Below are 10,198 nucleotides of genomic sequence, written 5' to 3'. Positions count from 1 at the left end.
CCTGCCCGGTGAGAGCATTGTGTTCATGTCTCACTTACTTCGAGGGTTGGGCTTCCCAATGGATCCCTTTGTGAGAGGACTGCTATTTTATTACGGGCTGGAATTCCATGACTTGGCTCCGGAGTCCATCCTCCATATCTCCTCGTTCATTGTCGTGTGTGAAGCGTTCCTCCGTGTTACCCCTTACTTCGGATTATGGCTCAAGACCTTCAAAGTGGAGCCGAAGATGATCAAGGGACGGCACGCAGAGTGCGGAGGCGCTGTTATAAGCAAAAATGCTGATGCTCCATGGCCCATGGGCTCTTTTCAAGAGGAGATAGGCTTGTGGCAACGAGAGTGGTTTTATATCACCGCTCCCCGGAGCACCAAGTGGGTGGCGCCTCCTGCCTTTCGCTCGGGTCCCCCACCACGGCTAGCGTCATGGGTCAACAGAGGGTTAGATTGGGGTTTGCCCAAAGACGTGCCCTTGTTGCAGGGCCGCATTAAGGATCTCTTGGAAGGAGACCTCAGCCTGGTCAGGGTGACGCAGGTCATGCTGATTCGCCGAATATTGCCCGGCAAACGTCGCTCCCTTCGCCTGTGGGAGTTTAATCCAGAGGGACCACGAGCTCTCCAGAATTTCATGGGCGCAACGCCCGTGGAGATGTATAAACTGTTCTTCGGATCACAAGAGATGTGTCCGGATTTAACCAAGGACGCAGGCCTAAGCTGCAATCGCCCGGATACTCAAGTAAGCAACCTTGTGCCCGGACCTTCTATCCGTATAATTGTCATAAACTTGCCCCTAAAAGAGCCGTCCTTTTAAACAGGAGTGGATAGCGAAGGCAAAGTTGATCAGGTGTCTGGCTCCCCTTCCCGAAACCAGGCCGGATCCCGTGCTGGTCAGGATGCTGGAGATAATGCCTTTGGAGGGAAGCAAGGGGGAGGACAAGGAAACTAATGGCCTCCTCGAAGGAGGCTGCTCCAAAGGGAGGAACCGACAATTCCTCTCCTAAGGGGAAGAAGATAGCCGCCTCTGACGACCCGGAAACCATGGCCTCAAAGCGGGGGAAAAATCCTCGCCAGAGGGTCCGACGCCGGGGAGTTCCTCGGCCGGACTACGCCCTCAAGGGGATCAGCCCTCCAGCGAGCCGTAAGTAGAGAAAGATCTTCCTTTTGAGGGATGAGGGAAATCCTTGATTTATATCTAAGAAGATTAACCGAATTTTTACCTTGTAGCTCGGACCTCGGCCCTTCTCAGCAGAGCTCGTCTTCGGGGGATCTCCTTCCAGAGATGATGGAGAGCGGGATGCCTCCCCCTGCCATGCCACCTAGTGAGGCGGGCGACCCTGAGGTGTCGTCGCGGAGGGTTTCTCCAAATCCGGCAGGGGCGGAAGATAGCTATGTGGCCCCTCGAGGTTCTCCGCGTCCGGCCTTCGAAAGAGGTCGTGGGTCAAGTCCGGCACCGTCTGGTGCTCGGCCGGAGGAACTAAAGATTCTGCTGGGGCGAGCTTCTATCTCGGAGGAGCACCGTGTATTGATGGGCACGGTGATTGAAAGGATCTCATCCGCCGAGAGCGGATTGCATGAGGCCGTCAAAAGTTTACTGACGGGTTTTGAGGTACATTAGATAATGTACACTTCTGTCAGTTGCGCATGAATAAGATGCGCCCTGTGTAGATAGTAGCCCCTGAGACTCTGCGCGTCGTTAAGAAATGACGGCACGCGGAGGATCATAATCCCAGGTCTAAGATGTCGCCTTTGAATGTAGGCGGCAGGGTGTCCGGAATCGAGCCGAACTGATGATTTTGCCGAACTAAAGCGGCAACTAGACGTGGCAGATGCCGACATCGCGCTTGTCAACAAGCGGCTTGATGAGGCTCAAGGTATTTAATTCCTCGGGCGGCATCAGGTAAGAAGAGTTTTATGCCAGTGTCTTACGATGTGTGTGCTTGATGCAGATGGTGCGGCCGCCGTGGAGAGTCTTAGGGCAGAACTTGCCCGAGCTAAAGAACAAGCCAGAGAAAGTGATGCGGCTGCCAAGAAAGCCCTTGAAGAGCTGAGAGCCGAACAGGCTGCTCATTGCCGAAGCAAGGAAAAGATGGCCGAGATGGACAAAAAGTTAAAAAGCGCTGCAGACCGTTGCAGACTTCTTGAGAAAGAAGACCAGGCGAAACAGACGGACTTAGAGAAGGCCGTTGCCAATGCCAAGGACGCGCGCTCTGCGATGAGAGCTGCGAAGGAGGAGCTGCGTCAGGCCAAACATATTGCGGCTGGAAAGCCCTTTATGCTGCGAAGGAAATTTTGCGATCCGAAGTTTGCTCCGTTGGACCGGATGTGGAGTGTGGAGGATACCTATCTGGATTTGGCAGCGAGTGCTGCTGATGCGACCGAACACTTTCGAGATCAGAAAGATCGCAAAGTGGAAAAGCTTTTCTGGTCGCAGTTTCACAATCCAGAGCGTCCACTGGCAGTGGACGATCGTTTGTCTCAATGGGCCGAACTGAATAGGTTGTCTGACTCGCCATGAAGTACGTCATGGGTCATCTGTGGCCGGGGAGATCGGAGCCGAAGAGTTATTTCAGCTTGGTGCAGCAATTCCTTGACACGGTGCCGCGTATTAATGCAATGAAGAGGTCAGCATGCATAGAGGGCGCAAGGATGGCTCTTGCCCGTGTCAAGACATACTGGGCAGAGATGGAGACCACCGTTGTTGCTTCCCGAGATTCGGACAAAAGTCGAGTACCCTCCGAGCACTATTTTCAGGAAGTCCTTGAAGGCGCTCGTGTAATAGAGACGCAGTGCTCGAAAGATGCTATGTTATGATAGTATATGTAATTATAAAGTAATATTTTGATAAACTGTAGTGGCCTTTTTATACTTGTGCCTTCAAGTATTGGGAACACCTCCTGTGCGGCCGTTTTAAGATATATATATACAAAATCTGAAAGATGGCAGTCGTTGGCTTCAGCCCCCACGCACATAGTGCGGGGGTGCTCGCAGAAGACGCATTTTCACACTTAACCCAACGTCTTGGTCCTACAAAGGAGGTGATAGCGCAACGGGCCAGGCAACCGGACTATAATGCTTTAACACTTTCACTTAGCCATAGGAGCTTGACAGTGAGACTATTTAGGTAGCCCCTTGGTGGCGACTGCGCTCGCCCGAGTTTGGGGCGCGTATGTGCCTGACCGGGAAGCGGCCCTTCGTTAAAGCGGAGGAATCCGATAGATTCCGATAGGTCATCGAGTGGCTGACCAGTCTCACGCTACATCATGACAGTCAGTTTTTGGCTTTCTCTACTGAGGTGATCGCTCGGCCGAACCGGGGCACAATCGCAGTAGTTCTCCTGGTGCTACCTTAGCCGATAGAGCGGAACGTAAGGTAGCCGAACTCAGGAGCCGGGCAACCCAACATTTGACCAAAGACATGATTCGGAGCTGATGCATATAATGCCAAAACTCGCGACGCAGAACAGTCCCTAAGGTGTTCGGTCTTTATGAGTGCGGGCGAAACAACACTCTTTATTAGAAAATCCCCTAGTGTCCAGGTATGTGCAAAAATTCTGACGTGGCCACATGCCAAGACGCCAGCCTCCTCCTTGGTTATATCAGAAAAAACCAGGGGATGTGTAGCAACAAGAGACAGTAAAAAAGGTTTACGCAGGGTCTTAATCTAAAAAGAATCCTTTAGGACGGGTCCCTACTGCACGTCTACGCCTGTGTCTCCGTTGTGCCGTATCCTGGACGGGTGCCGCACGACGTTCATCTGTAAAAGAGAGGAACTGAGTTGAAAACGGGTCGTGCCGAACAAAAGTTTAAAATAAACAAAGTGTAAAGTAAAATATATAAAATTGAGCTTTATTGTCTCTTATTGTATATGCATGGAGCCCCTAGTGCGGGGGTATATGGCCACTAAGCCTGCATCAATGATGATTTTGTACCGAACTCGTCTATCCGCGTTCGTGGTCTTTAATGACCTATTTCGAAGTTTTTTGGCCGGTGAGGCCATTTTACTGTGGGGCTATCAAAGCGGCCGCACAGTCCTCCGCTTGGGGAGGCGCACTTTAGTGCTTCCCCTTCAAAGAGATGATGCCTCGTGGACCGGGCATCTTAAGCGTGAGAGATGCATAATGCGGTATTGCATTAAAGCGGGTGAAAGCTTCGCGTCCCAGTAGTGCTTGATAGCGACTTGAGAACGGGACGATATGGAAGGTCAGCTTTTCGCGGCGGAAGTTATTGGCAGAGCCGAATATAACTTCGAGCCGGAGAAAACCCATACAATGGGTGTCCGGACCAGGTGTTACCCCTTGAAAGGAGGTTTTGCTGCGGCGGATTCTTGCTGGGTTTATCCCCATGTGATGGATTGTATCCTGATATATCAGGTTTAGTCCACTGCCGCCGTCCATAAGGACATTTGAAAACTGGAGTCCGCCAATTATTGGATCAAGTATCAAGGCAGTCCAGCCTGCATTCTTGATATTTCTAGAATAATCTAGCTGATCGAAGATGATTGGTTTTGACAACCAGTGGCGGGACCCTTTGGGGATAGGTCATGTGGTGTGTACCTTTATGGGCGCCACACGTTTTGTTATGTGAAGTAAGTTCACTGTTTTTACTTCTTGTGGGAAGTTCTTTTGTTTCCTGGTGCTCTGCTTTTGGGGTTCGTCCTCGTCTTCGCTTGGTGTGTCGAGCCCCTTGTGTTCGGCATTGAGTCTGCCGGATTGTTTGAAAACCCAACAATCTCTGTGGGTATGATTAGCAGGCTTCCCGGGAGTACTGTGTATCTGACATATCCTGTCCAGGATTTTATTTAAGTTGGATGGATCATCCCTGTTATCCTGGAGGGGTGGTTTTGTCTGATTTTCTCGTCAACCTTTGAATCCGTCATTGACTGCCGTGCTCTTCGGACTTTTTTCCTTAGTCCGGCGACGGTCCTTGTTGCGTCGCGGTTTTCCGTTTCCATCCCTGGTTTCGGATGTACTTGGGTCACTGGGGCTGCACCTTGCCAACCAGCTGTCCTCTCCTGCAGAAAAGCGGGTCATGAGGCTTGTTAGTGCGGCCATTGTTCTTGGCTTTTCTTGGCCGAGGTGTCTGGCGAGCCATTCGTCTCGGACGTTATGCCTGAAAGATGCTAAGGCTTCGGCGTCCGGACAGTCGACTATCTGATTCTTTTTAGTGAGGAATCTATTCCAAAACTGCCGAGCTGATTCTCCGGGCTGTTGAGTTATGTGACTGAGATCGTCTGCATCCGGGGGGCGGACATAGGTCCCTTGAAAATTTGCTCGGAAAGCATCCTCGAGCTCTTCCCAACTTCCAATTGTGTTTTCAGGAAGGCTTTTAAGCCAATGCTGGGCTGGCCCTTTAAGCTTAAGGGGTAAATATTTTATGGCGTGGAGATCATCTCCTCTAGCCATGTGTATGTGGAGGATATAATCCTCGATCCAGACTCCAGGGTCTGTTGTTCCATCATATGCCTCTATGTTTACGGGTTTGAATCCCTCTGGAAATTCATAGTCCAGGACCTCATCGGTGAAACATAGGGGGTGTGCGGCGCCCCTGTATTTGGGTGTGCCGGATTCTGATGATGGCTTTATTGCGTTGCTTACAAGAGCTTGCTTTCTTGGCCCATAAATGGACCTAACTGGTCCATGATGCGAATCCTTAGGTGGGTCGCATGCCGATTTAAGTGCGGCGTCGCTTGCCGCTTTATGGGGTCGTCTATCCGACCGTGTGACTTTCTTATTTTTTGAATGCGAGGGCTCTAGGGCCTCTTCGTCGAATTCAGTCAGTAGCTTTCTTTTCGGATAGCTTTTAGTGCGGCGACCGTCGCCGTATCTATCTGCGGTATTGATTACTTTGCTCCATCTAATCCGGAGTGCATCTTCCGCTGTTTTTAGCTTCCGCTTCTGCTTTTTCAGGCTGCGTGCATTTGCAATGAGCCTCTCGTGGAGATTCTTCTGCTCCATGGGTTTATCCGGCGTGAGGTCGTCCGGAATGCCGTTTTCGCCGGAGGAGGGATGTTCGGTTTCTCTATCCGTGTTGCCCTGTTCGGACGGTTGCTCTAAGGCCTGCTCGTCGTCTACCGGCTGGTCCTGCTCTATGGCTGGATTTTTATCGAGGCAGGGCTTGGGTCCGCGTTTACACCGACGCTTTGATTGCTTTTCGGGGGGTCGATCTCCCGTTCCATCCCCTTTTTCCTCGTTATCGCTTCCTTTAGGGGTATCCACCATGTATACATCGTGAGATGAGGTGGCTGTCCAATGCCCTATGGGCATTGGTTCATCGGTATCTCCTGCATCGTCATCCATGATGTCGATGTCTCCGGAGTCGAAGTTGAGCACGTCGTTTAAATTGTCGACAGTGGCTACCAAGTGGGTGGTGGGTGGGCTTTGAATTTCTTCATCGTCCATATCCCATCCTCGCTGACCGCAGTTCGGCCAGGGCTCTCCTGATAAAGAGAGAGACTTGAGAGAATTCAGGATATCGCAAAAAGGCGAATGCTGAAAGATGTCCGCGGTGGTGAACTCCATTATTGGTGCCCAATCGGATTCGATCGGCAGGGCGCGGGGGGTTCAGAGTCCGGAGAGGAGTCCAGATCCTTGGAGTCGTGAGTTATGCGGAGTGTGGGGCCGGCGTTCGGCTCGATCGCCTTTGAGATCGCAGCCCCCGAGGTGACGTGCAACCGCTCATCCTCGATTCACACAACTGGCTCCAAATTAAGGGTCACAGCTGGTGCGTTTGCGGCCTCCGGGATACTGTTCGGTGACAGAGCTAGATCATGCCGCGCGAGACAGTGCGGCATGCTTGGTTGTGGCTCGAATCCGTCGAAGATCAAATCTCCGCGGATGTCTGCCATGTAGTTTAGGCTTCCAAACCTGACTTGATGGCCAGGGGCGTAGCTTTCGATCTGCTCCAGGTGGCCAAGCGAATTGGCCCACAGTGCGAAGCCGCCGTAGACGAAGATCTGTCCGGGAGAAAAGTCTCACCCTGGACCGCATCATTGTTGATGATCAAAGGAGCCATCGGGCCTAAAGGCGACGACACAGAGGAACTCTCAATGAAAGCACCAATGTCGGTGTCAAAACCGGCGGATCTCGGGAAGGGGGTCCCGAACTGTGCATCAAGGCCGGATGGTAACAGGAGACAAGGGACACGATGTTTTTACCCAGGTTCGGGCCCTCTGATGGAGGTAATACCCTACTCCTGCTTGATTAATATTGATGATATGGGTAGTACAAGAGTAGATCTACCACGAGATCAAGGAGGCTAAACCCTAGAAGCTAGCCTATGGTATGATTGTTGTATATGGAGTTGATGTCCTACGGACTACAACCCTCCGGTTTATATAGACACCGGATAGGGTTAGGGTTACACAGAGTCGGTTATAATGGTAGGAGATCTTGAATATCCGCATCGCCAAGCTTGCCTTCCACGCCAAGGAAAGTCCCATCCGGACACGGGACGAAGTCTTCCATCTTGTATCTTCATAGTCCAGGAGTCCGGCTGAAGGTATAGTCCGGCTACCCGAACACCCCCTAATCCAGGACTCCCTCAGAGACACAGCAAGAGCCTCGCCTGACGCGGCTCCTTCAGGAGGTCCTGCAGGTCCATCATAGAAAAAGCAAGGGGTTGCCATAACAATTGACGGTCAGCCGTTGGTTGCTTCCGAAGGGTAGTGAGGCACTGAAGGCTTGACGAGGTGACGCTATGCGAGGCTGCCGCGGCCAGAGGTCAGCCATCCAGGTTCGTTGGTGTTGCAGGGACGGACCCATGCGCAAGCGTCGTGCCATTTGGGAGCAGCTCCGTTAGTTGGCGTCAGCTGAGCAGGCAACTAGGTAAAGCACATTAGCCGCGAAGGAGTGGATTCGTTCAAGTAGATGCGGAGATCACTGGGTCAGGCCCGAGCGACTTGGGGATCATGCAGCCCGAGGGGCGCCCCCAACAAGGTAAGCTAACGACGCGGAATAAAAGGGATACACGCCGCAGGGACGGACCCATGCGGCCTGGGAATAATGCAGCCCTGGGGGCGCTCCCAGCTGGAAGTGAAACTCGAAAGATGTCACCTGATGACGCTGAAGACGAAAGGGTGTTGGTGTAGCCGGCTCGGTGGGCTGCGGGAGCCGATCCTCAGGAGCCCCCGGGCCCAGGGGCCTCGAGAGGCTCCGGAGGCGCTGGCGGTTCCTCGCGGGCCATCTCCATCTCCGCCAGGGCTACGGAGCCCCTGGCCTCTTGCGCCTCCGTGATGCCCCTCATGAGGCGCTGGTACGCGTCATCCGCGCTCGGCAAGCCGTAAGGCATGCGAACGCAGCTGTGGGACGGACCTCCGCAGCGCCCCACTTGCGAGGGCCAGAGGCGCCCCAGGGAGGCGACGTGGTTGAGCCCTGGTACATCGACGCAGACGCGCAGCCCGCCATCCTCGCCTAGATGGGGAGCCACTACTGGTAGGCGGCGGGCGCCTCTCATGACTCTGGACTCCTGTAGCTCCTGAATGGCCTTGCTGACGAACTCCTGTGGGTCTGGATCTCCTTGCCTTGCTCCTTCTTGAGGGAAACGTGCTTCGAAACATGCCCCCACGTGGTGCCCCAGCGCCTCCCTCGCGACCCTTGCTAGGTCGGTGGCCCTCCAGGGGAGAGCCCCCGAGCCCTGCCTGAGGAGGGTGCCGGGCGCGCTTTCCTATGTGATGGAAGGAGGTTCCCCCTGGGCAGGCACGGGCCCAGAGGGGCCTACCTCCTGAGGGGCCAGGCCGGACGATGTCTTCTTCTTCTTGGGGGCGGCCTCGGGAAGCCTCCTACTTCCGCGATCCGGGTCCTCCAGTGATGCGGCCTGAAAGGCTCGCTCCAGGGAACACACTGCGTCCTTCTCTTCACAGGGCACCGTGATGACTCTGCCGCTTCCTGGCATCTTGAGGACATTGTAGCCGTGGTGAGTCACGGCCATGAACTTGGCTAGCGCCGGGTACCCGAGGATGGCGTTGTACGGCAGGCGGATGTGAGCGACGTCGAAGTCGATGAGCTCGGTGCGGTAGTTGTCGCATGCCCCGAAGGTGACGGGGAGGCAGACCTGCCCGATCGGGACCGTGGAGCTATCGGTGATACCGGAGAAGGGCTTGGTTGGCTGAAGCTGGCTGTAGGGCACTTGGAGGTTGTTGAACGTCTCTACCGACAGGACGTTGAGCCCTGCCCCGCCATCGATGAGGGTCTTGGTGACCACCACGTTGCTGATGATTGGGGAACAAAGCATCGGGAGGACTCCAGCTGTAGCCGCACACTTGAGTTGATCTGCTGAGCTGAAGGTGATGGCACACGCCGACCACCTGAGAGGGCGCGTGGCTTCGAGCCTGGGGAGGACTGCATTCACTTCGCGGGCGAACTGCTTGAAGATGCGCTGAGAGGCTAGGGCCTGAGCTCCGCCCAGGATGCAGGCGATCGCGCGAGGCTCCTGGAAGGCCCCAGCCTCCTTGTCCTGGCGGCGGTCCTCGTTCCCCCTCGGCTGCGGCGACAGCGGTGGGAGGCCTGCGTTGCCTTGCGGGCGATCCTCGCGAGGCTAGTCCCTCCAGCCTCCCTCGCGAGGTGGGTCTTGCCAGCGATCCTCACGAGGTTGGTCGCGCCACCCCTGGCGCGGGCCACGGTCTTCCCAGCGCCCTATGTTCCTTCCTCCTCCTCGGCCGTATCCCCGGTCACCACGGTCAGGGCGACGGCCGATCCTTCCTTCACGCACGGCTCGGAGTTCTTGGCATTCGATGGTGTTGTGGGTGTGGAGGTCATGGTACACGCAGTACCGGCTGCCCTTGGGAGGTTAGGGTTGATCTCTGCCCCGCTTGGTGTCTGGTTCTGCCGCGAGCACGACAGCCCCCTTGCGCTTCACTTCCTTGGCCTTGAGCTTCTTCTCTTCTGGGTCTGCGGCAGGCAGCTCAAGGAGGGAGAGACGCCCTTCCTCAGCCCTGGCGCACTTGTTCGCCAAGTTGAACAGCTCCAAAGAAGTGCACAGGTCTTCATGCATCGCCAGCTCCTCCTTCATCTTGACGTCGCGCACGCCGTCGGAGAAGGCTGAGATGATGGCCTCTTCAGTCACCTTGGGAATCTTGAGGCGTGCATTGTTGAAGCGCTGGATGTACTTCTGCAGGGTCTCCCCGGGTTGTTGCTTGATACGGCGCATGTCGCTCACGGCGGGTGGCCGGTCGCGAGTACCTTGGAAGTTGGCGATGAAGCGGGTGCGCA

This window comes from Triticum urartu, chromosome 7, assembly GCF_003073215.2.
Source record: "Triticum urartu cultivar G1812 chromosome 7, Tu2.1, whole genome shotgun sequence".
NCBI lineage: Eukaryota > Viridiplantae > Streptophyta > Magnoliopsida > Poales > Poaceae > Triticum > Triticum urartu.
This window is presented reverse-complemented; position numbering follows the sequence as displayed.